Below are 26,642 nucleotides of genomic sequence, written 5' to 3' on the forward strand. Positions count from 1 at the left end.
AGAAAATTCATTCCTTAAAAATATCCTTTGCTGCTTTATCAAGGCTATTACACAATAGTTTATTTACTTCCTTATACACCACTGCCTTTCTCCCTTGCTTTTGGGCTGCATTAGTAATTTTTCTCCCTCTGGATTAAAAAGATTTGGTTTTCTAGTAGATGCAGAAAACCTGCATTTTGTTCCTGCTCTATAATCTGGGCTTCCCATTTGCCATTAAGACTGTTTATCACTTCTAATGGCTGTTCCTTTCTCTCCACGCAACATGACAGATGAGGAGCACTGCCATATCCTGAGCAACTCTGCAGGCCAGCAGAGACCCTCCTCTCAGAGCTGCTCCCAGGCCAGGGGTCATCAATAGCTGCCATACTGTGATTGCTGCTCTCTGTCAGCTCATTTACCTCCTCTTGGGTGTTCAGTCCCTTTCCCACAGCACAGCAGTCCCCTTGGTATCTCTACTAATATAACCAGGGCTAAAATCCTTCCTTTTTTTGCCCCAAACTGGTATTACACAAAACTGATTTCATTTTTGGAGCAAAACTTGTATTCCTCTCCTTGTATTTAAGCTCAGCTGTGGGAAAATCTGTAGAAGGTGAATGGGGAAGTATGACAGCTGTCAGAGTTGAATCCCCTTCAGAAAACCTGGCTTCAGTGTGGTCTCAAGCAGGGCTCAGCCCCCTGCAGTGAGTTGCTCTGCCAGGGCTGGCTTAAAACATAGACCAAGCAGGCGTCTACCCGCCCAGAAAAAGCTTGGGCTGCTAAAAAGCAAGCTTACTGAAGTAAAATATTTATTCTCAATTTCCTGTTAAATTTGGCAGGAATGATGAATTTTTTCTTGTAGTATTTTACTAGGAGATAGGGAATTTAATGGGAAAACCCAGCAAAACATAATCTGCCTCCCCTAGCAAACAGAGTAAGTCCAGGGCCACAATTACTTCTCCCATCTTTAACAACAGCATAGCCCTTGGCTTTACCCTTGGACATTGCAGAGAAACCTCGGATCTGGTGGCTGGAGGTGTGACTTCACAGCCAGCAGGTTGTTAGCAAGAAGCCCCTCAAAAATACCTTGAGGAATGACATTTGGAGAAATTAACTGTCTCTGGCAAGAGCGGTAGCAGTGCTAAGGTCACCGTCACCATGTAAGCCGGCTTGCCTGGTGCTGCTCTAGGCTCTGCCAAGCAGACCAGACTCACAGCCAAGCTTCGAGACAGCAGCGCAAAAGCAGTTCTGAAACAGCCTCTGGCTTGAAGTAGGGAAAGAGGGCAAAACAGTGGCATATTAAAAAATATCCAGTTAGAAAAAAAGCTAGAATGAAATACTTTTGCAGTACTTTGACAGAACTGGCGAGTTATTTCTTTTCACTACTTTTCTTTAAAGCAGTAAAATCAAGTTAAAATAGGAATGTGCATCAGTGACCTGAGTGCAACTATAGACACTGAGGACATCCCCACTTAGGCTTGGTTGTAAACCTATTGCTTTGTATGAAGTATTAGAGTGATTCATCACAGGGTAATTAGGCTTTAATCCAACTGCAGATTTAACCATTCAATGATTAAACCTGTTCTGGTTGCTAAAGACCTCCTAATAACAGGAGGCATTGGTGTTTTGTTCTAATGTAGAACAATTAAATCCCATATCAAGCTATTAACTTAAACTGAAGGTTGGTTTATAAGGTAGAGAAGCAATATAAAGCTATTAGCATTCATTATGCAATGGGCAGCTTGAAAACTACCAGATTTACCATGCCACCACATTGCAGGATAGGTCAGGTGAGCACAGAAGCTGTGTGCACCCACCAGAAGACAGTTCACCTCAGGAAAGCCATTCATAGCTCCCTGCCTCCTCTTTTCATCCAAGCACATCCCCTTCCCTCAACACTTCTTCTCAGAGTCTTTTCTCTAGGAGCACAGGATTATTTGCAGTACAAGAAGGTAGCAAGATAGAGGCTCTATATCTCCAGAGACCCCCATGAGTTAGTCCTAGGTCAGATGCCCTACATGTAGGTTCATCTCCATTTTCTATGTAAAGCCTCTTAGAGTCCATCACTTTTCCATTGGCTTAAGTCTGATTTCAGAGACTCTCTTCTCACCTCCCTTTTTTCTCATCCCTAACACAGAAGCTCCTGGACCATGGCCAAAGACAGCAAACTCCCATGCTCAGAAGAGCCTCCCCGCCTCAGAGCACCCCATCTCCCCTCTATAGCAACAAGCCAGGCTGCTCCCCCTATTCCCTTTTATAGCCAGGACTGCCGTGTAACTCACCATTTCAGGTAAGCTCAAGTACCCTTAATGGAACACTCTAATGGACCTTGTTTTCCAGCTGCAGTCCCTGCTCTTGGTTTAAACAGAGCTTTACACATCAGGCACAGCTGAAGGCCATCAAGATCTGTGCACACTGTTCTTTCCCAACAACGAGTGAACCAAGAGCACTGCATGTCTATAAATAGTCACCATCCAAACACTTTTTCTGCACTAACGAGAAGCTTGTTATTGCCTTCTTCAAAAGATCCCACCTTTTAGTTCAGCACACGGGGGACGAATGCAGTGAATACAGAGTCTTTCAGCAAGCAGCCATACAAACACGGTGATCCTGTGGAAAATTTGGGGAACACTGGCAGACACACAGCAGGGACAGACCACGATTCACTCAGGCTATGATTGCCCAGCCCTTTGGCAACTCTGGGGCTGCCAAATGCAAGCTCCCTCCTCTACCAGGAAGGCACTGGCTTGTGAAAAAGGGAGGAAATCCTGTTACCTGTGAGCTTTCTACTCCCTGCTGGGGAAGGCAGCCATGGCTTTGCACATAGCAGGCCAGACCCTGACTGGCCTCTCTTTTGAACTTCCAGCTGGCATAACCTGAGCCAACATAACCTCATTCCGCAGAGCAGCACGTCTCTGCAGGCAGACTTGTATGGTCAGGCTGTGCCACCCCTTGCTGGCAGCACTCCTGCTCCTGAGGTCTGGCTCCAGCCATGAACAGGGCTGTCTGTATCTCGGAGTGCCAGTGGCCATGGAGTCAGCTCTCAGGGGCAGGATTTTTTCACCTTGAATTAGTTTGACTCAAACCGATCATGAATACAATGGAAAATTTCATGCTGTGCAAAACTCTCCTTCCCATAAAGCAAACATCTACAAGTGGAAAGTTTTCATCCAGTCTAATGCCAGAGCTGGGAAAGCAGGGCTGCGCAACTGCACCAGGAAAAAACACACCTGGAAACTGCTGTGCCCAGGACGCAGTGGAGAGGAGGAAGCAAACAAGTGTGGTGGACAGAGATTATCCTGCAAAAGTCCCATTCACATTTGCCACCCAGTATATCCCATTATGCAGTCCAAAGTGCAGGATTTGCTCTGTGTAACCTGCAGTGGCTGATAACATGCTTCCATTTGAAAGGACTCCTCCTTTTCAACTCCAACCATTTTGTGTATTTAACGGCTTCAAAGACACTTGGGCTAAATCTTACCTAGTGAATCAGATAACCATCGCCGTGCACCAAAGCCTGCAGCAAAGTCAATATTAACAGAGCTGCCCTGGCTGCATCCTGCCTGGCTGGAACCCCCAGGTGTGCAGCAAGGATGTCCTCTGGGAACTGCTCAGGTGGGAACCAGCAGAGATTAAACAACAGGAGCCACAGATCATGTTAGACAGGAACAGTGACAGCAACATGCTTTTTTTTTTTTTTTTTTTCTCTCAGACACAAGCAGCTCTGTCAGCTACCAATATCCAGGAAACGTTGTGCATGTAAATCAATTTCAGGCCAATATATGCATTACTGGTTTTAATAATCAGATGCAAATGGAAAGAGACCTCCAGTAATTATCCCCATGCCACAAAAAAGCACACATAAGCCACAGGACATGACAACTCTGCTGATGGAAGCAGCCTATAGCTTTACTTTCTGCCTCACGCTACTTTTCATTTGTTCCTCTATCCCAAACATATGTTCACCTTCTAAGTGCTCTAAGGCTTTCTTTGCAAAACTCTGTGGCTGAAAGGCCAGTCCGCAGGGGTGCAGACAGTCCCACTGGAGCTGATCTCAGCCCCTAAACCGAACATCACACCTCACTGGGGTTCACCTCTAGCTAGTCACTCAGCACACTACTCAGACCGTGCTTGCGGCTTTGGGGCCACGCAGCACACTGGAAATACTCCTCTTGGTTCAGACATGAGACAAGTAGAGGCAGGAGGTGTGGTGTCAACCACAGCTCTCCCAGAAGCATGTTGTGTGGTGCAGGAGTGTTGTGCACAGTCGGAAAGGAAAGCCAGTGTCAGGTGGTTTAAGTGAGGGATCACACACTGCAAATAGCAAACTTCCAAACAAACAGCTACAAATAGATTGCAAGCAGCTTCTGCACTGAAACAGCTCTTGAGCAATCCCGAATGAATGATAACTGTTGAAAGGAAAAGTCAGTTCAAAGAGAAACGCTGATCCTCCCTCAGGAAAAAAAAAAACAACCCATGGGGGTAAAATGAGATAAAGATCAGAAACAATTAAAGAGCAACGGTTATTGAATATACTGCCCCTGTGATTAGAGCTCCTGAATTTGTTTATCAGGAGTGGGAAGGGTGCAATGAATACCACATAGCCAGAAGCGCTGAAATTGTTGATGAATCATGAAGAGCTCTGTCAAAATGGACCTTGTCTACAAATGGAAAGCCTAGCATCCCTAGCATTATTGGCTGCTCCAAACAGGAAACCTTTAGTGTGAATTTCACGGTAAACATCTGTCTCCAGTATTTAGTCCTGCTTTTCAGAGTGAAGATAGAAGAAGTGAATTTGTCCAGCCAGAGCCATTTCCAAGTCCACAGCAGAGAAAAAGACTTGTGAGGAAGTCTGTTTTCAGGCTGGACTCAATGGTTAACTAATTGCTAAATGCCAGAAGGTGGAAATAATAGGCAAGTTGAACAGAGGAGAAAAATACTTCCCATCTGGTTAGACAGCAAAAGTTTTTGAGAATTCTGTGCCCTATGGATTACTCTCCTCAGCTCTTATTTATCATTGTTTTAGAAGACGTGATTGCAGCATCTTTCCAGTACAAAGACGGTGAGATTTTCCATGTCAGCATGTTTCTGGAGGATCCCAGCCATTTCCTTCTCTCTCCCCATTTCCTGGTGGAAATGAAAGATGGGACACATGCCAGCTGGCAGGAGCTCTTGCTTCAGCAGTATTACCTGCTGAAGCATGGTTGGTTATAGAACCACATTTCTTTTGTTTTATGTGAAAATATATTTTCATTTATTGTTGACCTTTTCATTTATTTTAATTATTTCACAACTTCTTACAGGAAATACCTGCCATTTTCCCAGCTGTTGCAGAACAGAGGTACCTGAGCATTCGTCTAGGTTTGTAAGGAGCTGTGCCCTGCGGAAAGGAGGGGTGGCTCTAGGTACATGCAAGAAAACCAGTGGAACATCCAGTGGATGAAGGTTTGGGGGAAGATTTTTGTTCTTGTGATCCACACTAACCTGTCTGCTGCCCTTACGTGAGGGTGTATTTGAATACTTAGATAATAAACCCTCTGTTCTTCATGATTTGGAACAGAGTTCAAAACAGTTACACAGAGCATATTGAAGCCGACTACATGACTGTGTGGTAATGCAGGGACGCTTGGGATGCTGTCAAACTCTCTAGCTCAGCTATGGCCAGGGACAGATGAAGGTCCTCCCAGGCCATTTGTCCTGGTAACTCCCTTGTGTACTGTGCTCCGTGCTGCAGTGACAAGCTGAATAACAGCAGTTCCCAACCACAAGCTATCCAGTGTATTCACACACCCTGTTGTGAGAGCACTGCCTACAACACGGAGCATAAAGATTTAGTGACACTGTTGATAAGGTTAAAGTCATCCAGGTAAATAGTGACTTATTCCTTACTTATATATTGCATCTTTCAATTGTTTTGCAAGAATCTCTGTATAAAAAGCTGGGAAAGCAAGAGGCTAACACGCAACTGAGCCTGTTCCGGCTAAAATTCCTGGTGATTTTAAAATAGTGGGAATATGAAAATATGCTCCATAAAGTGGAAAAAAAAATAATCTGCTACTTTCTAGAGACTTTTCTCCCTAAACGGCCCGCTTTTGAGTATTTCATTCTTCCCTCCCAGGCCAGACTAACAGATGGCTTCTAAGACATGTTGCTGACTCTACCCACCAAGATACTGAAACTGATGAACCAAAGGAAAGCCAGTGGGAAGTAATTCTGGGACTCTGTGGGCTATTTCTGCTACACAAAAGGTTATTGCTCCAGCTCTGTCCTCAACATAAATGCAGCATGCCCTGTCCCTGCAAGCAGCAGCCGCCACGTGCTCTCCCTACACAGTGAATGGTGGCTTGTGCTCCGCAGGCACTGGGGGGACAGGCTCCTAGCTGAGACAGACTCAATAAGGCTCTTGTCTTATTCAGGCTTGAGTTCAATTGCATCCTGGAGCTCTGGAGTCCTCTGCTTATCCTGACAGAAACCTAGGATTGAAAAAGATGACAGGGCACAGAAAATTCTTCTGTATGAGCAGAAAGGATGTGGGCTTATACTGTACTCTTCCAGCTCAGAGAAAGATGCTAGAAAGCAAAGGATAGAAACTGTTTAATAACTGTTGTTTACTGAGGCCCCAAAAGTCTAAGAATAAACTCAATGGTAAAGTCCAGAAGGCAAAACTCAAGGTATTTTACCTGCACTGCCAGCTGCTGCAGTGCGTGGAGAGACAAAGCTGGGTGCTTAATGGGTAGATGATGCTGACTTTTAATGCTGCTGAAAAAAGTGTTTGTTCCACACATAAGAAAGCTACTGAACAGTATATTCGGTGATTTATTTTTAGTTCAGGCATATGAACAGCTTTTTATTCATTTTCTTGTACCTTTTTGAAATATTTCTGTCGTCTGACTGAGCCTTGGTTAGGAAACAGCTTTTCAAGTTCAGTGCAAACACTTGATATTCAAAACAGGAGCAGCCTGGCTATGTTGGATTGGACACATAAGTCAGGTGTCACGATTTCTTTAGCCAAATAAATGAAAATCTTGGAAACACTTCATACGGTCCTTTTTATATGTTTCAAACTCACTTTAGGTAAACATTTGCTAATTACTTCAAATTTACCATGCCAGTAAGCCCATTTGCTAAAAATGCAAAAGAAAATGAATACAAAAGGATTGCAAGCACCACAGTCAGATGAAACTCAGACCTGAGCAGACATTGACTACGGAGATCTCTGGCTGGCTGCACAGAACCTCGGAGTGTCCTTTCAGCAGCACTCATCATTTCCTTAGCTTGTCATTGCTACGATGTGCTGAAATGCGCAGCATGTCTCTAAGGCGCGCAGCTCTGAGGGTTGTGCAGCTCTATCATCACATAGAGTTATCATGTTGGACGTACCAAGTAATGGTGGCAATGCACAGGGCCTGCAACAGGAAAGCAGTCCTGCATCAGAGTGTGCTCAGGAACTCATCTTTTCTTTCAAACAAATTAATCCAAAGTATTAGTCACTCTTGCCAAAGTATTGATCTGCTCTGCTGCTGGTGACACACAGATGCATGATCTCCAGTCCTGCAGTAGTGCCTGGATGTCACCTTGCAGGCTGCAGCCCTTCCTCGTCATCCAGAAATTTTGCTGACTGTAGCTATAGGCATCTCGGCTGCCTTCCATTTCAGTGCACAGCATTCATCTCACTAACCCTCCACCCATCACACCTCAAGTCCTATGACAAAGCAGGACCTGCATCAGAAATGAACTGTGAGCCAGTAGATGCAGAAATACTCATATAGTGAATGCGCATTTTTACATTTTCAGCCTAAAAATATATTTGTGCCTTTTGAAGTTCTTTTCCATAAGAACTGTTTGCTCCCCAGTGCCTGGCTGCAAGGAAAGTTCGTGCAAACACGAGATGACAAGATCTACTACGCTCATATAGTGCTGCAGCTCTTTCCATAACACTAAAAAATCCATGGACAATCTATAGGAACTTTCCAATGACAGAAAATAAAAGAGCGAAAACTGCAAGAACAATGAAAAACTGTAAGATCTCTGAAGGAAAAAAGCCTACGCTCAGAGCCTCCATCTGAAACCGTCCATGTCTTCTGCACCCCCTCTGTCCTCATCTCTGGCCACCGAGCACATCAGGGCAAGGGAGGACAGTCCCGCATAAGACCGGGGCTGTAGCCTGGCCTCTGGTTGTCATCCCTCCTCCAAAGAAGTGATGCTCAGAGCTCATGTGGTTTCATTTATACAGCCCCTGGCTGGCTCTTAGTGACACATGGGGCTGGATGCAGAAGGGAGAAAAGCTGTAGGTGCAGCAAAGGCCATATTTGTAATAAAATCTTCAAAGCACACATTTTATCTCTCAGTCATAAGAACAAGCTCCTTCTCTTAGATACCTACTTTTTTTTTTTTCCAGTCTATCTGTAAAAATATGAAATCTTTTTTTGTGACACGGTGGAAATGAAAGCACACGGAGTCTGATATTTAAAGGTTAAGATATATTGGCTTAATCCTGTCAGAACTTTAATGTAGATTATATAGGGACAGGCAATGACCAGAGGGAGGGAGAGAGGCGTAAATAATCCAGAGGAGTGTGGACTTGTTGGCAGGGTGGATTTATGCCCTGTCTTAATAAAGTGCCCTTTCATCTCTGGAACCTGGTCTCAGAAGCCAGTCTAGACAGGAATTAATGGGGCTCCTTCTCCACTTACAGTTCTCAAGGTTTCCCAACACCCAGTGTTCTCAAATAGAGCAGGGAAGTGCAGATTTAGAGGACACATCATGAGCTCAATCAGCCATGGATACTACTTTCTGCAGTGAGCTTTCAAACACAAACTCTGACCATTCACCCAAGAAGGTCTGCTGCTAGGCCAGGAGACAAATGAAACTCACTACTGCCTCTTTATGTAACTGCCATCCTAAGATGAAGCCAAGCAATTGGGAGCTTGTTGTAAAGAGATGGACTAGGGAATGCCAAGAGAAGAAATACTGGAGTGCATTGCTTTGGACCAGGACTTGGTTCAGCCTGGAAACCATGCCCAGGAACACGAGTTATTCAAGGCTATATAGCACGAGGGCCTGCAGATGCTGAATTGCATGAAATCTCCTGTGGTGAAAGAAAATTGCTGATTTTTTTTCTGCTTGCAGTGAACCTTCCCTTTTGTTTGCTTTTCCTCCTTAGGGGTCCGGAAAGTGTAGGTGGGGATGGAGGATTCAAAAGCTTTTCTTAGTGAAAGATCTGGTATTTCTCTGGAGTGTGCAGTCAAGAGGAGCAGGGAAAGCTGTGAGCAAAAATGTACACATCCAGTGTATTTAAAGTGTTTAAGCAAAATTCTTTGGAGAGAAGTTTGTTAGGGATTATCATTTCTTGAACTCTTCAATTGCTGTTCCTGGGAAAAGGGCACATCTTATACTCTCATCTCCAGCGATGCACAAAGACTCCCAGATGTAGAGACATTCAGGTCCTAATTTTACATCTACTTAATTTTCAGCAACAGGAGACAGAGAGCAGCAGGATGCACTGCCGGGTACTGTGAAGCCCTTTTATTATGCAAAATTTGCATGTTGTCTAAGTACAAGGACTCCAACAAGTAAAGACAGAGCCAGTTGAAGAAAAGGAATTGGAGAACAAAGTGGTCTCTAAAGGCACAGCAAGAGGTAAGAGCTCACTGTATTCAATGATGGACAGCATGACAGGTTCTCTTCCCAGAGTGTTTCTTCTACAGACATTTGGACAGTACAGATAGAGATGGCCAAAGAACTTCCTTCTAGGAACTCAATAGCTGTCAGCTAGGAAGAAAGCCTAGCTCAGGAATACACAACTTATAAACTCCTAAATTAAGACATGCAAAAGTCACAGGCAATATATGCGTAGTCCTCTGCATGATATTTTATTCTGTCTATAAAGCCTAGCACTCAGATTGAGAAAACATTGACTTCATTTAGTAATAGTTGCCCTGGGCTGCCCAGCATCATGCCCAGGGCAGCAGGAGCCCTCTCTTTCCTTCTCCTCTTCCCTGCAGCGTCAGTTTTGTACAAAAGCTCACGGTACTATTCCATGAGGCTCCTGAGGACAGGGAAGGCAGAGTGGCAGAAATTTTATGCTTGTGGAATGATGGCTGTGGGAGCATGAGTGATATGCATAGCTCCATCAGTTAGATAGCAATGACCCTCTTTGCTCCAACCCAGGAATCGCCTGGGACTGTGTCACAAAGCAGAGGCTGGTACCAGAGAACTTGATTTAAATGTGCTCCAGGCCAAAATGCAAGCTAGCTCCTGGCTTGGTGAAGAGCAATGTTTCCTCTCTGTGCAAGAACCAGCAGTGAGATCTTGGGAGATGAAGCATGCAGGGTCTGCTAGCTCAGTTCAGGAGAATACACTTTTTGCCACCTGTTGAGCTGTGCCATCTTATCCTAGATGGGACTCCTCAGCTACCGCAGGAAATGTTACAGGGAGTAGAAGTAAGGAAGGGCCTGGAAGAAGACCAAGGGCTTCTTTGTCATGCAGGGTTTTGTGCATTATTAGAATTCATTAGTGGAATTCAATAATAAAGAGCAGCAATAAAGTGCATTAGACCGCCTCTATGCCCCCAGAGCTGTGCAATGCCTGCCTGCAGCAGGGGGCAGCTTCAGGCTCACTTTGCTCATATCTCACTCTCCAGTCGAAGCACAACATTTCCCTGGTAGCAGGGGAGGCCCAAAACAGATGAAACTTTTTGCCCTAAGCAGAGCTAATGTCAACCAGTTCAACCCCGTCCTTCCAGCTGTGTTCTCCCAAGCCGCTCACCTGAGTCGGTTGTCACTAAAGTGTAGCACAAAGGAGCGCAGGCAGTAATGCATGCGTAGGGTCAACCTTACCTCTCTCTGCTTCAATCCCAAACCTTTGTCACATCCATGGAGGCAGCCTGTGCTTCTTTCTGCCAGGTCCCACTCCACAGATAACGTATAAGCTGGCACAGGCCCTTCTGAGGTCTTATCATGGATGCCCTGGTGTGTTTTCGACTCTCTGCTGGCTGGCCATTGGTTCTTACTGTCATCCTTGCCCAGGGCTGGGTGCTGTGGTGTGGTAAGATCGCAGCCAGGGAGGCAATGGAGATCTGCAGAACAGAGGAAATATCTCCATTATATATACCCTCTATTTGGAGCTTTCCCCCCTCCCTGCTGACATGGCAATTTAAAACTTCCCACTCCCTGCAAGGAAAGGAAGATACATAGGAGAGGTTCTAAGGTGGATGGCGTTTCACATAGAGGAACAACTGGGAAAGACCCAGGACTTGACCTGGTTCAGCATCCTATGTGTGACACAAATTACTGTGCTGTGTGCAGCTGATGAGGGTCTTGCTTTTACCACAGCACCTCACTGCTCTGCAGTCTTTTCCTTCCACGCAGGAAGGCTCTAAGCTGCCTCAGGGATGCATTAGTAAAAGACCAGCCTGCAAGGTCTCTATTTACAACTGTTTTAGCACCTGTAGGTTTTCTCCGCTGGGCAAGCGTAGGTGTCAGGGACAGGACCTAGGGCAGTTGTTCACAACCAGCATCTCTGCAGTTTTTGCGCCCAGGTGTGGGCACGTGCACACAAGGCAGCCTTTCCCCTGCTGCTGCCAATGCAAAGCTGTCACCCGGTACTCCAGCACTGAAAACACGTTGTCCTCATCTGTCCCGCTCCCTGTAGCTCTGTCACCTACTCAGCACAGGGCTGAGGGGCTGTGCTGGGGGTGAGACCTGTGCTGAGCAGGAGGGATTAGGCTTCCTAAGGAGCAATTTGGGTTTATGGCCTCCCAGAGCGGATGGACAATTTGCACAACTGAGTAAGATGCCGCCCACTGTGGCGCAAAAGGGACCAGCTTGAGCTATTCATGCCACGTGTTCTGTCCCCTCCAGTGCCTTGCAGATGCTAATTGGCAGTGGGGGAGTCTGCCTCCAAACCCAGGGATTTGCTTCAGTGAATTTTCCTGGCCCCCTTCAGCTCTGACTCATAAAGCAAGACTCGGGGCTATATAACCCTAGGAACTGCAGGTGCCTGGACCCCAGTTCCTGTGTTGGATCCAGGGCTCCTGGGCTCTTGGTGTCCTTGTGGGGAGGATAAGGGGAAGATATGAAGTGAGAAAATGTCAAGACATAGAAAAAGTGTGATAAACCTGGGCTGGATGGGATGGGCTCTACACCATAATGAGACAAATATGGCCTGTGCCTGGGGAGAAAACCTAGCCCAGCAGTGGGTTGGCCAGGAGCAGAAGTGAAAGGTGATAAATTGTCATGATGCTCTATAAATCCTGCACGCAGCTCTCTACCCTACCAGACCAAGGCAAAGGGACCTGGGAGCAGGAGTCCCATGTCCACTATATTTACAGTCCCTTAACAGCCCTGGCACTTCTGTCCCACTGCTAATTGCCCACTGCCTTTGAGGACAGTCACCACCCTCTTCCAATCAAACGAAAGGTGTCAGTGTGCGCCAACAAGTGGTGGGTGCTCTCTGGGGGTGTCCTTCAGGTTTCACAGGGTGCCATTCCAGCACTGACACGCTGCCTTGAGCACAGCATAAGGACAAGGTGGGATCCCAGCTCAGAGGAAGGGCATCTGGGTTATCTAGAGAGGGAGAGACATGGTCAGTACCAGTGTTTGAAAAAGGACTGTGGAGATATGGATCTGCAGTGCATGGACAGCAATGGGGTCTCCGTAGACTGACCTGCCTTCAGCCAGTAATAATTGAACCTTTAGTCCAGAAGGAGTAAATATTTCAGGAGCTTGAACCAATGCAAGTTAAAAATTACTATTGATTACTGACCCCTGAAGTGCTGAAAGTGCTGCAAGTGCTGCATGATGGAAGAGATGTGCGCATGAAACAAAAGCCTACAATTCAATTCCAACAGTGATTAAATTGGCAGAGGTTGTGTCCTGTAATGCAGCATTATGGAAGACAAGGCAAACAAGATTAACCCACATTGACAAGGCATTTATCCATCACCAAGAAGAGACCCACGCCACAGCACCTCTGTCCCACAAGTTTACACCAGCCCACAAGAGTCTAATCCCTCATGGCCTGTCAAGCTATTAGGGAAATCTCTGGCTCTCATTTGCCTAATCCAATAGCCCCTAGCTTCATAAGAAAGACCTCCTCGAGAGCCTTAACAACCGTGTTTGTTAGGTCTTATATAAGTAAACAAAGCTCTGAAAGCCGAACAGCTTCCTCTTCCATCTGGTATCTCAACATCCTCTTAACCTGGAGATAAAACCAACCAACACTGCAGAAAAGAGGATGTATTTGTAACAGGCTAAGTTGTCCACGATAAACAGCATCAGAAGGATTTTACCAGTAGGTCCACACTTAACACTCACTGCAGAGATGCCAGGTGCGTGATTTCATCCCAGAGTCTTTGTATCATCAGGGATTTATTGCACAGCCAGCAGGATCACAGTGCACATTCCCTTTTCTGCGAGCTTCAGTGGAGGAATAAGGTGCATTAAAGTAAAACATCATTTCAAGACCAAGATGCTTTGTCTGCATGTGCGAGCATTGCCAGGAGATCAGACACTTTCACAGGCTCATACACTCAAATATTCAAATTTTGGAAGCCTTGTAAATATTTTTCTGAACCTGACCACTGTAGTGATATCTCTGACATTAAACATAGTTCAGGTGCTTTCAGTCCCTGGATTTTAGGACATCACCACCTCTGCTCTAGGGATATATACGTCCCTGGCTTTTTGGACAAGGATCTAAATGGTCTCGAGGCGTTCTGGATCTCCCAGGGCTGAGAGCCACTCTTATCTCTGACACATCATTTACAACGCTCTTGACAATGTGGTTTGCTCTACGGACAGGCAAATCTTTAAGGAGGGTCCAGGCAGATGAATAGTCACTCAAGGCTTGGCTGCCTACCAGTCTTAGCCAGGCCTCTGGGGATTTGGACACTAAGCTGAAAATACAACAGAAAAAGGTTTCCCAAGGGGCCTTCCCATACAGCTTGAGTGAGGCTGGGGTTCAGGAAACCATCATCACATTTTCTCCTACTTCCTCCAGAAAGTACATTTGCAAAGGCAGAACAGATAGAGTTCATTTCAAGGAGAAACACGGTCAACAACACAGAGAGGTGCAGTGAAGAGGAATGCAAGGACAAACACCTTGATGAAGGACAACCCGTGGACTGATACAGACAGGCACTGGAGTGACAGAGACCCTCTCCTGGCTCCCCAATGTCTCCCACAAACCCAAGGCAATTTGGAGATGAGTGGGCTGTGGAGGCAGCAGAGGAGCCTTTGCTGTGCTGTCAGTACTATCCCTCTCCACGCAACTGTCTTGGCACTGTACAGGCACAGAGGGTGCACACATATTTGCAGAGTTATGTGTGGGCTGGTAATTCTGTAGGGCCGTGGAGTACTGGCAGTCAAAGCCTGGCTGCCCCCGGGCATGCTGGAGGTAGGCTGACTCGGTCCTCAGCTCTGTAGCTCATCTCTTAACAGACAGCATCATCTCTCTGGGCACTGACACAGGTCTGTGCAACACATGGGAAGTAAAAAACCCACTTCACTCTTTGACCACACACATGATAATCTCAAGACTGAAAAGTGAGCATTTTAACTTGAAATGTAAAAAGGCTTCAAGATGGTTTTTGGCCATCTGAACCCCCAGCCTCTGCCCTTGACCATGTTCCAGGCATGTAGGTATGAAACACTGAGTTTTCCAGCAGCCCAGTGTGGAGTTCCCTCAGAAACTGGTAGTGAGCCGGGACCTGATCTGGAACTGTAAATCCTTCATACCTACCAGTTCAACAGCTGTTCAGGTTAGGTCTCATTTATATGCAAAGTAGTTCAGCCATCAGCAAGGATCTCTAATGATGCAAATCAGTCGTGTGTCATCCTAGCAATGGAAGTCAAGGGAGCCTTTACTTGCTTAGATCCAGCACATTTCAGCAAAAGTGCCATTTACTAAAAGAAAGGGGGTTTTTACTATGGAGTATGGCCCAACACCCTCAGTCACTTTCCAGCTGAGATCACAGCTAAATCGCTTATCTTTACATTTTCATACAAATCTGATTATCCTTGAACAGCTAATTGTTTCATAAGTGTCACTTGGAAGCTATCCATTTCCAGCACAAGTAAAGAAATTGCACTATAAAACTGTCTAGCTGCGCCATGAGTCACTTTAGCACATAGGATGAATATTTGGCACTCTTCACTTATTCAGATTAACTCGCATATTTATTTTGGATGAAAAAAATGGACAGCTTTAATTCCTTCCCATCAGAATTTCTCATATTTTCTTAGCTTATTGAAACTTTCTTAATAGACCTTACAGTATGTGAGTAATTTATATAGTGAATGCTGATGAAGGAGACTTTCACATCTCCTTTCAAGTAAAGAAAAAGCAGGAAAATATCTATGACAGTGTTTGATACTTTGTTGAGAGTCAGTAAACCCTACAGATTATGTCACCTGCCATGAAGAAAAGTTTCAACCCTTTGGCTGAGGCCATGGAAACATTAGGAGAAGACTTAAATTCAGTGTTTCCTGGATGGAGGGTGTGTTTCTCTTTCAAAGAGAAATTCTAACATGTTGCAATTAATTTTGTTAAAGATCTGTTCTGAGCTAAGTTGGGAAACCCCCTGAGAAAGGAAAGGCTTTGGTCTTCAGAAAGCAAATCAGTTTTCCAAGGATAGGAGTCAGTAATAAACTTCTTGTAAACTATGATTGAATGATAATTTCCATATTACCAAAAAAATATCTTTCCTATATCGAACAGGTTCCTCAGCCATTCCCTCATTCAATGAGAAACAAGTTAGTTATACACCTTTGCAAAAGGACATCACTTAGCCCATGGAAAAAAAATTCCATATATTCTCCCAAGCATATGACCACATACACCAGATAACGTTTAAAAAAACAACCAGGTTTAGCTCAGCATTGGTTAATTATACCGCTTATTAACATCTTTGTAGTAATATCTAAGCAAAGTAGTATCGTTCTTCTAGGTGGGCTTGATCTAAATGTCATATCCAGGAGCTAAACCCAAGAGCTCTGATTTCAGTTTTGCTTTTTGTAAACTAAAATCTGCAAAATGTGGCGTTCATTGGTGAACGGCAAGTGAAGAAATTGCAGAGCAGTATAAACAAGGGGTATGTCATTGTGTTAAAGGCTTGTATCAATATCTAATGATTTTGTAAATGTAGGCAAAATGGATCTATTCCATGACCTAAGCAAGAACTTGAAAGCTATAGGAAGCCAGAGGTCTTCGTGCAGGGAGGATCCTTCAGTACTAAAAACTCTGCATCTGTAAGAAGCTACATTTCCCTCCATTCCCATCAACTGAAATGAGAGCTGTGGGTGCTTCTCCCTCCCTGGATCAAAGCCTAAAATTGTCAATTAGGAAAACAAATGTAGGTACTAGACATTTTTTGCGAGTGTCAGTTCAGCAATCACTTTATTACAAGTAATTTCAGTACTGAAAGCAGTGCAATTTCAGTGATTTAGCAAAGTACAATGATGGATTAAAGTGCCTGCTGATAGACGTTTATTTTACCTCCTGAAACACAATTATTATGCACTTTACTCAATAATAGCATCTTGTTCCAACTAAAATATACATTATGTAACTCTTCAAGCCATAGAATCATAGCAATTAGAGAGGGAAATGGGTGATTAGGTCACTGACTCCAGCCTGTTGCCAGCCTATGACTGCTCCCTGCCCCATATCAGCTAGAGTTTCATTCAAACTCCTTGTGTTTACTTGTTTCAGTGATGGCGATAACGACCCATAAACAAATAAATAAATAAAATTGAGGCTTCAACCACAGGTGAAAGATTCAGCCTTTTACTGCAGAAAATCATCTATATTCACAGAAGAAAGGATCTGGGAGGTTTACACCTCCTTCTTACAGCAGAAGGCTGAAATACTGTCAACTAAAATGCTCTTCAACAACCCTTTTCCATGGAAATGGTCTTGCTGGAAATATTTCCCAGTTTACCTTCTAAATGAAAAGTACAAGTCCTGCTCTTCAGTCTGCAATTCCTCTCACTACTTTTTGCCCAATGACACCTCAATATTTATCATTTTCTGAAACAGAAATGAAAAGAAAATTAAGCCTAACTGAGCTTTTACTCAAGAAAAGCCACAATTCCTGACTTATACTGGCAGAAGGTTGGTTAGGATGTGGTTTCAACTGCTTTTTTAGGGAACTTAGCCACCCAAGCCATCTCACTGCCCTGGAGACCAGGGCCCTCTGTGCTGTCAGAGGCTGGGTGCTCCTCATCACATCCCAAAACAAGGGAACAGAGCAGACACCCAGAGCCTAGCATTTCATTACATGTACAGATATACCTGCCTGCATTTCCCATGGAAACTTGCAGTGCTGGCTTTGTGCTTTCTCCAAGTTTACCCTTGGGTAATATCCTTGAGGGCAGTCGCAACCTGTGGAAACAGCATGTTTTAAACAAATAGAAGAGAATATCTTGAGAAAGCAAGTTTTTAACATGAACTCATGAAAACAGCAGGCCAGAAAAATCTGCGCTGTTGAGTTACACTCATCAAAATGTTGAAAAGACAGACTAGCAGGGAGCTGCAGGGGTATTCTGCACCACAACAGAGTGGCCATCCCTTACAAGCGTTGCCTCGCTGTGGATGGGCCAGTGAGACACTCCCTGGGCTTGGCAGTCGCAGCAGTGTGCTCAGGGTTTGCCATGTTCAGACAAAGAATATGACAAGATTTCCCACCACAGATAAGCTTAATTAATGAGTTAAAAAAGAAAGAAATACATGATTCTTTTGGATAACTCAAGCAAGCAAGCAAAGCTACAGTGTATATCATCCATTCATCAGCCCAGCCTTTACTCCACTGTCCAGCTTAGGAAGCAGCTTATGACATGCTATGGGAGTCAACAGATCTTTTCTGGTGTAAAATACTCTTCTGTGCAAGCTGGTATTAAGCTCAGCCCTATGAAGTTCATTTTCCCTGTATCTGTCCAGCTCTCTGAGCCTTCCTGCCTAGTTATCCTCTGTTAGGGTCATCTTGTAACTGGGCTGAACACAGAAACAAGAGTACAAAGATGCACTAACACGATCGACCCAAAATTAAGTACCAAAATACTTCTGTTTAATTTCAGAGGTTCTGAGGCTTTAGCCACAGTGTGAACCCCTGTGAATCTAGAGACTGAGGAAAAAATCTCCTGGTGCAAGTGTCGGGTGCTGTTCAGCTCCAGCCACGAAATCACAACATTTACTTTGTAGGGCTGTGCCTGTGTCTTGTCAGACACACAGCCTCTCAAAGCATAGGAACAGGCTCTGTTCCCAGCTCTACCACAGACTTCCCGCATCTGTCAGGAAAAAAGTCACCGAGAAGCACATCTGAAAAAATGTTACACACTCGGCTCCAGACATTTGATCTAACACCTGGCCTGGCTCTCAGTGGCACTGGACACTGCAAACACTGTTGGCTTCGACTGAGGCACTTCTAAAATCCAGACCTGACGGGCAATGGGGATGGAAGGAACATCTGCTTCTTCACTGTGCTACACAGACTTCACACTAAGGTACCTTTTCAACGGAACTGTCTACAAGTCAAACTAGTTATACCTGCAAACAGTTGCTCTTTGTTCCATACACATGCCAGAATATTAAAAACTCTCACAGTTTGGCACCAGAAAGACAGAGACCCAAAACTAGTGACTGCTTTTGGAAACAGTAGTTATAAACTCTTTTAAATCCGTTTTCCAACATGTAAACAGGGAACACCAATTCCTGCCCACTACTTTGGACTCGCAGGCATTTGCAAAGCACTGAGAGCACCCTGTAGAAAACATAAAGCAGTTTGCAGTACTTCTTGCTTCATCTGTTTTTTTCAAAATGTTAGTGAGATGCTGTCAGGATAGTAAAAATGTTTGCTATGTCAAGCACAAAATAAGACACTGTTGCACATGCTATGGAATAAACTACTGTTGACCATGCTGAATACAGTGTCTGCTTTATGACATCTCATCTGGTATGCTATATTCTACTCTAGAAAAGGAATCGTTGAACACCAGAGATAGATTTAAAAGAAGATAAATATAAAGTTCCAAAACTGTTTCTCTGCCTTGCCTGTTTTTTTGCACACAATTCTCCCTGTAGAACTTTTGAGGAGGAATTTGCCTGTGATGGTATTTGCATTTGACAGGTGCCTTGCTGGCCCAGCAGCGCTGCTGCCTTGTGTGCATCATTACACACAGCAGAGCTAACTGTACTGCTCTGCAGCAATGAACTGTAGGAAATGAGCACAGGACCTCACACTCCAGCTGGTATCAGTGCTCTGGGTGTATCATCTCAGCTAAGGAAGCAGAAACATGCTGGTTGTTCACTACTACACAGTCCCAATGCTGAGATATTGCCAGCCCCAAAGGAGCCTACCTTCTATTGTAAGAGATCTGGGAACAGGCTTGATGGGTGATGCCTGCTGCCGTGGGGAAAAGAGCGATCTCAGAGCTCCTCCTGTGCGGGGGTGATTGGAGGCAGTGAGGATGCGGCAAGAAAGTGTGCCTGTCACTCCCCACCTCCCCAGTGTTGAGTCAGGCAGCACATGTTCCTCCCTGTCACGCTCCACCAAGTCTTCTGGGACATGACAGAGCCAGGGATCAGTCCTCAAAGGGGCTTTCTCAAATAAGCAAAAAAAAAATATTGAAATGTCAAATAAAATAGAGTAGGAAAAGAACAGTGGCATCCTGTGTTCCTCTAGTCTCCTTCATTCCCAGGAGTCTCTGATGCCTTAAAAGAGTGACGAGATTTCTGAAAGCAAACCTTTTTGATAAATGATGCAGTTATTTATTTTGCAGAAAGCCAAGATTTGTCACAACGCCGTTTTCAAAGTAACACAGCATCTAACAAAGAGAATCATAGGCAATTTACTGCATGACACTCCATTCGTCTCAGAGGAAGAAAGACCTTGTTTGACCCTCTCAGGATTTGAACCTGTAATTCCACTGAACCAAGGGCTTTGAAACCTGAAGCTCAGCAGTTTTCTCCCTCAAGATAAGACTAGGCTTTCCTGCTGCCCATGAATCACCACAACCGTGCAGACTGCTGTGGAACATGAATTCCCTGCTGCACATGAAGCACCAGCATCTGTACATCCCATCAGCAAAAGGTGACCAACAAAACTGTGCAGCCATCCATGACACCATCCGCTCCTGCCAGTGCTCCCAGCTCAGATGCTGAGGATGGGGAATGAGATCTTGCACAGGGGATGCATGCTGTCTTCTCTGTGCTGCACACTTACAAGATGCTCTACTTTTCATGCCCACTTCACCTTCCCCTGAGGCATCTGACAGGCAAATAGCTTTGCGCCATGCTACCTGTGCATGGGTAAGTTTTATTGACTTTTATTCCAGAAGAAAGTGCAGAGGTCACCAAAGACATCCCAGATTTGCTTGATTTCAAACAGAAAACTGCAAATTTGGAGATGATCTGGAGCCCTGCTTAGCCTAAATAGCCTCTGCCCACCCCAGAACCCTTGTGCTTCTCACCCTGAACCTGGACAAGCTTGAGGAGTGGGCCTACGTGAACCTCATGAGGTTTAACATGGTCAAGTGCAAGGTACTGCACCTGGGTTGGTGCAGCTCTCGGTATCAGTATAGGCTGGGGGATGAAGGCATTGAGAGCAGCCCTGCAGAGAAGGATTTGGGGGTACTGGTGGATGAAAAGCTGGACATGAGACACCAGTTTATGCGTGCAGCCCAGAAAACCAACCATATCCAGGGCTGTTTCAAAAGAATTGTGACCAGTAAGTTGAAAGAAGTGACTCTGCCTCTCTACTCTGCTCTGATGAGACCCTACTTAGAGTACTTCATTCAGTTCTGGAGCCCTCAGCACAGGAAAGACGTGCACCTGCTGGAGTGGACCAACAGGAGGGCCACAAAGATGATCAGAAGGATGGAACACATCTCCTATAAAGAGAAGCTGAGAGAGCTGGGGTTGCTCAGTCTGGAGAAGAGAAGGCTCTAGGGAAATATCATTGTGGCTTTTCAGTACTTAAAGGGGATCTATAGGAATGATAAGGACTAACATTTTAGCAGGGCCCATTGCAGTAGGGCAAGGGGTAATAGTTTTAAACTAGATATAAGGAAGATATTTCTTACAATAAGTTTGGTGAAACACTGGCACAGGTTGTCCAGATAGGTGGTAAATGCCCCGTGCTTGAAATCATTCAAGGTCAGGTTGGACGGGGTTCTGAGCTATCTGATCGAGTTGACGATGCCCCTGCTCACTACCGGGGTGTTGAGCTGGATGACCTTTAAATATACCTTCTGACCCAAATCATTCTGTGATTCTATGAATCTCCTCAGGGTGAAAATACAAATGCAAACTGAGACAAGTGCAAACTTTACAGCCTGTATCAGCACCTTTCCTCTATCGGTCTGATTGTTGGTTCTGATGCAACAACCAGGCATTGCACAAGTGAGGAACCTAAAAGACATAAGAGACAAGCCCCAGGGCTGCACTGTCGTTGCGAGATAAGCATACTAAATTGCTTGATAGATCCTATGCTGATCTGAAGCTGGAAGGACCTTGTATTCAATTGCTGCTCTGCTGAATATCGCACCTGAGAACAGCAAACCAAAGCTGACGTGAATGAGTTGCAGCCACGTGGGGCAGAGCTGCTGTCCTCGGAGAGAGCAGCCCTGAGCCGGCCTGTGTGCAGGCATCTCCATGCTGTGAGGGAGGGCTGGCTCTGGAAATTCAGCTACTCCCTCGACTGCTGGCAATGCCAAATTGTGGCAGTGAGCTGAGCCCAGAAAAACTCTCTGGGGTTTCCGAGAAGAGAAGCATGTAGTTGTTGACAGCATTTTCTACAAGCGTTACCCAAACCTGCCATGAGTTGTAACAGGCTTGTCATAAATTTGTTTTGTCAAACTCTGCCTGTAAGAGTCTCTCCTGATGCCCAGGAGGGCAGATCTTCCACCCTGAAGATCTCCAGGAGGGAAGGACCTGGCTGAAGTGAGTAACCTGGCACTGCTCTGGTGTCTTTTCCTTCTGCCATGCATCCCAAACAGCCTGCCATGGGCACGGCTTCAGAGGTGGGACACATTGGGAGGATGGCTGCTTGCCAGGCAGGCTGTGGGAGCTCCGCTCTGCCTGAGACAAGGGAAGGAGAGGCTGTCTCCTGCCCTGGGTGTTAAAGCCCCAGTTTTTTCCTTGCTCCCTTGGCCATACTACCCAAGCTGTGGTTCACAGGCCCCCTCTGTAGGCAGAAAGCCCCCTTTCCATCTCCAGGGAGAAGCACAGCCTTCACATACAAGGATAGGAAAAAGGATAGCAACTGTTTTCGTTCTGCCTGCAGGTTGTGTTAAAGATCACATGTTCACACTAAACAGCTTTGAAAGTGCGGAAGGGGGACCAGGCAGATTGTATCAGGCTTTACTCTGCAATAGAGGGAGGAGGGGGTTGTGGTTAGAGCACAGGACGGGGTATTAGGACATCCAGGGTGGCATCTCTGCCAACAGACCTGGCAGCCCTGCAAGGGATGGTGACAACCTGTATCTGTGTGAGCCTGATCCTGCTTAGATCAGAGCCTCTCTGGTGAAGTCTCCCAAGCTATGTTGACGCTGTCATGCTGATGTTGTGTGTCTGGGGAGAGCTCAGCAAAGCAGCTCTGAAAAAGACCTGTTTTCCTCACCAACTGCCTTACTTTTTACAGCCAAGATGAAGGAAAATATTTCATGATGTTCTGGTGTGGGGAAATGATATTCCCCTTCCCAATTCGGTGGTCAAAAGCACTGGAAATGCCAAAGAAACACAGGTGCCTCCCAAGACATTTTCATCTGGAAGAGAATTGGCAAGGTCCTGGGGTGGGGTGGGGTATTCTGGCCAAGCAGGGCTCCTGGATCAGTTCTACATGTCTAGAGAAGAACATCTAAACCAGACCTAACTATAGCATAGAATCAATTCACAAAACATGACCAGAGAGCAACTTAGAATCATAGAGTCATTAGGTTGGAAAAGACCTTACAGATCACCAACTCCAATTGTACCTGTCTACTACTAAATCACATCCCCAAGCACCTCATCTACTTGCATTTTAAATACTTCCAGGGATGGTTACTCAACCACCTCTCTGGGCAGCCTGTTCCAATGCTTGATAACCCTTTTGGTGAAGAAATTTTTCCCTAATGCCCATTCTAAACTTCCCCTGATGCAGCTTGAGACCATTCCCTCTCATTCTACCACCTATCACTTGGGCGAATAGACCAACACCCACCTCATTACAACCTCCTTTCAGGCAGCTGTAGACAGTGCTAAGATCTCCCCTCAGCCTCCTCTCCTCTAGGCTAAACAAACCCAGTTCCCTCAGCTGCTCCTTGCAAGACTCATTGTCCAACCTCTTCACCAGCTTCATCGCTCTTCTCTGGACACACTCCAGGACCAAAATGTCTTTCTTACAGTGAGGGGCCCAAAACCAAACACAGTATTTGAGGTGCAGCCTCACCAGTGCAGAGCAGAAGGGGAGAATCATTCCCCTAGTCCTGCTGCCCACACCATTTCTGATACAGCCAAGATGCTACTGGCTTTCTTGGCCACCTGGGCACACTGCTGGCTCACGTTCAGTCAGCTGTGGAACAGCAACCCCTGGGTCTTTCTCTGCCAGGCAGCTTTCCAGCCAGTCTTGCTGTATTTCTGCATTCAGATGGTGGAGTACCCAAGCACACAACTACCAGGTGGGTGCCAGCAGCATCACCCCTCCTCTCCCCCTCTGTCACCTCCATTAGCATCATGTCCTCCCCAAGCAGGTGAGCAAGAGCAGAGTGAATGCCTACATCTACCAACTCCACAAATCTGGGGTCAGAGCAAACTGCTGTGAGATATCTGTACCTGCCCTCCCCAGGCACCCAGCATTGCTGCCCACAGCAGAGCCAAACCAGGGCACTCTGTTACTGACAGGGCTTTAGCAGCAGGAAAAATTAGCAGAGAAACTTTCAGGCCTTGGATGTTAATGAGATTCATTTCCAGAAAAGCCTAAGTCTCACTGCAGTTTCCAAGCAGAAAGGGATCACCTGAGGACTTTGAAAGGAAAAGAAGAGGTACTTCATTAGCCCACAAGAGCAGAGCTTGGCAGGAAGGGAGCATGGAGATTTGAGCCCAGTCCACGCACATGGCAGGGCAGCCTTTTGTAGTACTGATGCTCCAGTGTACTGGATTCTAGGTTAAAGGAAGACCCACTCGTGTTCTTCTGTAAGCAAGTGAGATGCCACTTAAAGGTCACACTGAAACCAGCCTCTCTGTGATTCCCTAGGAGTAAGATATGATTTGCAGCTATAGTAATAAAGAAAAAAACCCAGAATTGCCATTTAGGCGGCACATAGCCGGGGATCTGGTTTCAGGGGCTTTGCAGGGACATTTCATGCCACTTCCAAGGACTTGTTAAAAAATACTTCATATCAGCAGAGTTCTGTGGTATTTTTTTCCAGCTAGTCCTGCAGGCTACCATGGGGAAATTCACTAGCAGGATTTCTGTAGGACTCTGACTCACACAGGAACTTTTATTACTGCTTTTAAATATTTGACTGCCTTTTGGCTGCTGGCAGAAAAGTTATTGAATGTTTTACCAGACATAGCCAGAAACTCTTTATAAAAACCTCTTGGCCTGGCATAAAGCATATGTCTCTACTTATCTCATCAGCGTTTGCTCAAAGCTTTCACATGCACCCTGGCAGTGGAAGAAACTTGGGACCTTCACAAAGGCCGTGAATAAACAGAGCATCCAATGTCCTGTGCTCATGTGAATAAATCTTCTGGTATGCAAATACTCCTGCTGCAATAAGCAAGATATATCAAGTTTGCAGGACTGAAGAGGCCAGGGCCCCAGTACAGATTCTAGGTTATGGTTCATATGCACAGCTCTCTGCCCTGACCCCACTGGGATCCCTCTACTCAACCCCTACTCAAGGGATCAAACTGAGTGAGGAGCTCTTACTCTTGCAAATAGTCCTGTTAATGTCACAAGGTCGGGTGACATTTTCAGAACTGCGTGACACACTGTTTATTTGCTCAAAGCCCTTTCCATTCCATCATTGTTTTTTCTCCCTTCATCTTCCTCACACAAATTCAGATGAAACAAAGAAAAAGCCTCCCACAAACCAGAGCAGGATTAACTCTGTCCCAGCGCTACATGGAAGAAAGCAAGAATAAAATCACTGCCTGTTTCTGTTTACACAGCAGCAGTAAATCAGGGTGCTTCACTAATAGGGCTATTCATCAGAGGTAGCGCTGCTTGTATTTTGTTGCTCTGCTCCCCGATTATTTTGCTATACGATATGGTCATCAAAGGCAGTGGGTTATCATTAGAAGTGTCTGCTGCTTACCTGCTTAGACACCCGTGTTTCAGGAAAGTATCAAATAGAGCTTCGACTTCTCTGCATCTCTCCATGCACACCCTAGAGCTGAACACACCTGCAGTGGTGATAAACACAAGTGAGTAGGAGGAGGGAGAGAGGGTCTGCACTTCAGGAGCAGAGGAGGCTGGAAGCAGCCCCCTTCTCACGGTGTGGGGCGGGGGTACACCCAGACTGCCCCCCACTTCACAGGAGTTACCTCTAAACAGCCCAGCTCTGGTACTGCTAGCCACCTAACCTCAGATGTGCTGGGGATTTCAGGGTCAAGCAGGCAGCCTGCACTCTGCACCTTCCTGTTCTGGCACAAGTGCCAGAGTGGAGGAGCAGCTTGGAGCTAGCTCAGAGCTGTCCCTGTGAGCTTCGCTGTAGGCAAACCTCGTGTGTCGCACAGCTGTCAGTGAGGCTCTCTGGTGCAATGCGGAGGAGACTCAGTCCCAGCCTCTGATCTGCACCATTTCATTGCAGATTAACCTCAAATGCCCACGTTTCAGTGGCTTCTGCTTGGGTGCAGATGGCCGGATTGGGCCCCACTGGGCTGGAGATGCAGAATCACCGTTTGAGGATTCGGAAAGGTTCACAGATGGTCTCCTGGGTGGCAGCCCTCCCTGGTCCCAGCCAAGTGCGTGCCCTGCACCAACACACAGCTGCATCCAAGCTGTCGCCCTTTGAATCGGCACGTCACCACTAACACCCATCCAGGCTCAGTGGGAGCGAGCTGTGAGCCCCAAGGCACCCATCTAGCTAAACCTGAGGGGCAGGATGGATTTGGGCCGCAGGCTATTTCCTCCCCCAGGTCCGAAAGTGCCCTGAGCAGCCCAGCAAGCCCCCGGGAGCCAGGCAGGGCAGAGCCGGAGTTAGCAAGGGCCACTGGTGCCCTCTGTTGTCACAAAAAAATATAAGAGCTGCTGAGAGCACGAGTGGGACCTGCCACCCAGGACGGGGTGCAGGACACCCACCTCTTTGGCCTGAGGGTGTTGGGACAGTGCTGAGCCAGGCAGCTCCCAGGGAAAAGCCAGGGCTGACCACAATAACAGCCCAATGGGTTTAACTTTGCATTTGTGTGCCATTGGCACCCATATAGGGCAAGAACGTGTGTCTCGCTCGAATTCATCTCCTAAGGGATCTGCTGCATCAGCAGGGGATCTCAGAGCATCCCAGGATATTGTGTCTGCCTTCCTAGATAGCTAAGAGGATGCATCTGAAACACTCCAAGGTTCCTCAACTAGATAGGACATGTGCAAAGGAATACACTTGTTCTTATTAAAAAGGAGCGCAGCATTGCAGTGTGCAAGGTTCGATACCTCAATACGTGCAGTGGCACCGGGTGATCTCTGC

The 26,642-nt window shown here is 46.0% G+C and overlaps 1 long non-coding RNA gene across 2 annotated transcripts; it reads right to left on the reverse strand.

Moving 5' to 3' along the window:
* Positions 1–6,829: 6,829 nt before the first annotated feature.
* Positions 6,830–25,619, reverse strand: LOC128853060 (uncharacterized). Of its 2 annotated transcripts, XR_008451290.1 has the most exons (5): positions 25,507–25,619; positions 25,278–25,365; positions 17,272–17,361; positions 10,815–11,053; positions 6,830–7,382 (listed from the first exon to the last, which is right to left on the reverse strand). It is a non-coding gene; the product is annotated as an uncharacterized LOC128853060 (long non-coding RNA). The 2 variants fall into 2 exon arrangements; XR_008451289.1 differs by lacking the exon at positions 17,272–17,361.
* Between the last annotated feature and the right edge of the window lie 1,023 nt (positions 25,620–26,642).

The sequence above is a fragment of the Cuculus canorus genome, chromosome 9 (assembly GCF_017976375.1).
Source record: "Cuculus canorus isolate bCucCan1 chromosome 9, bCucCan1.pri, whole genome shotgun sequence".
In the NCBI taxonomy this organism is placed as follows: Eukaryota; Metazoa; Chordata; class Aves; order Cuculiformes; family Cuculidae; genus Cuculus; species Cuculus canorus.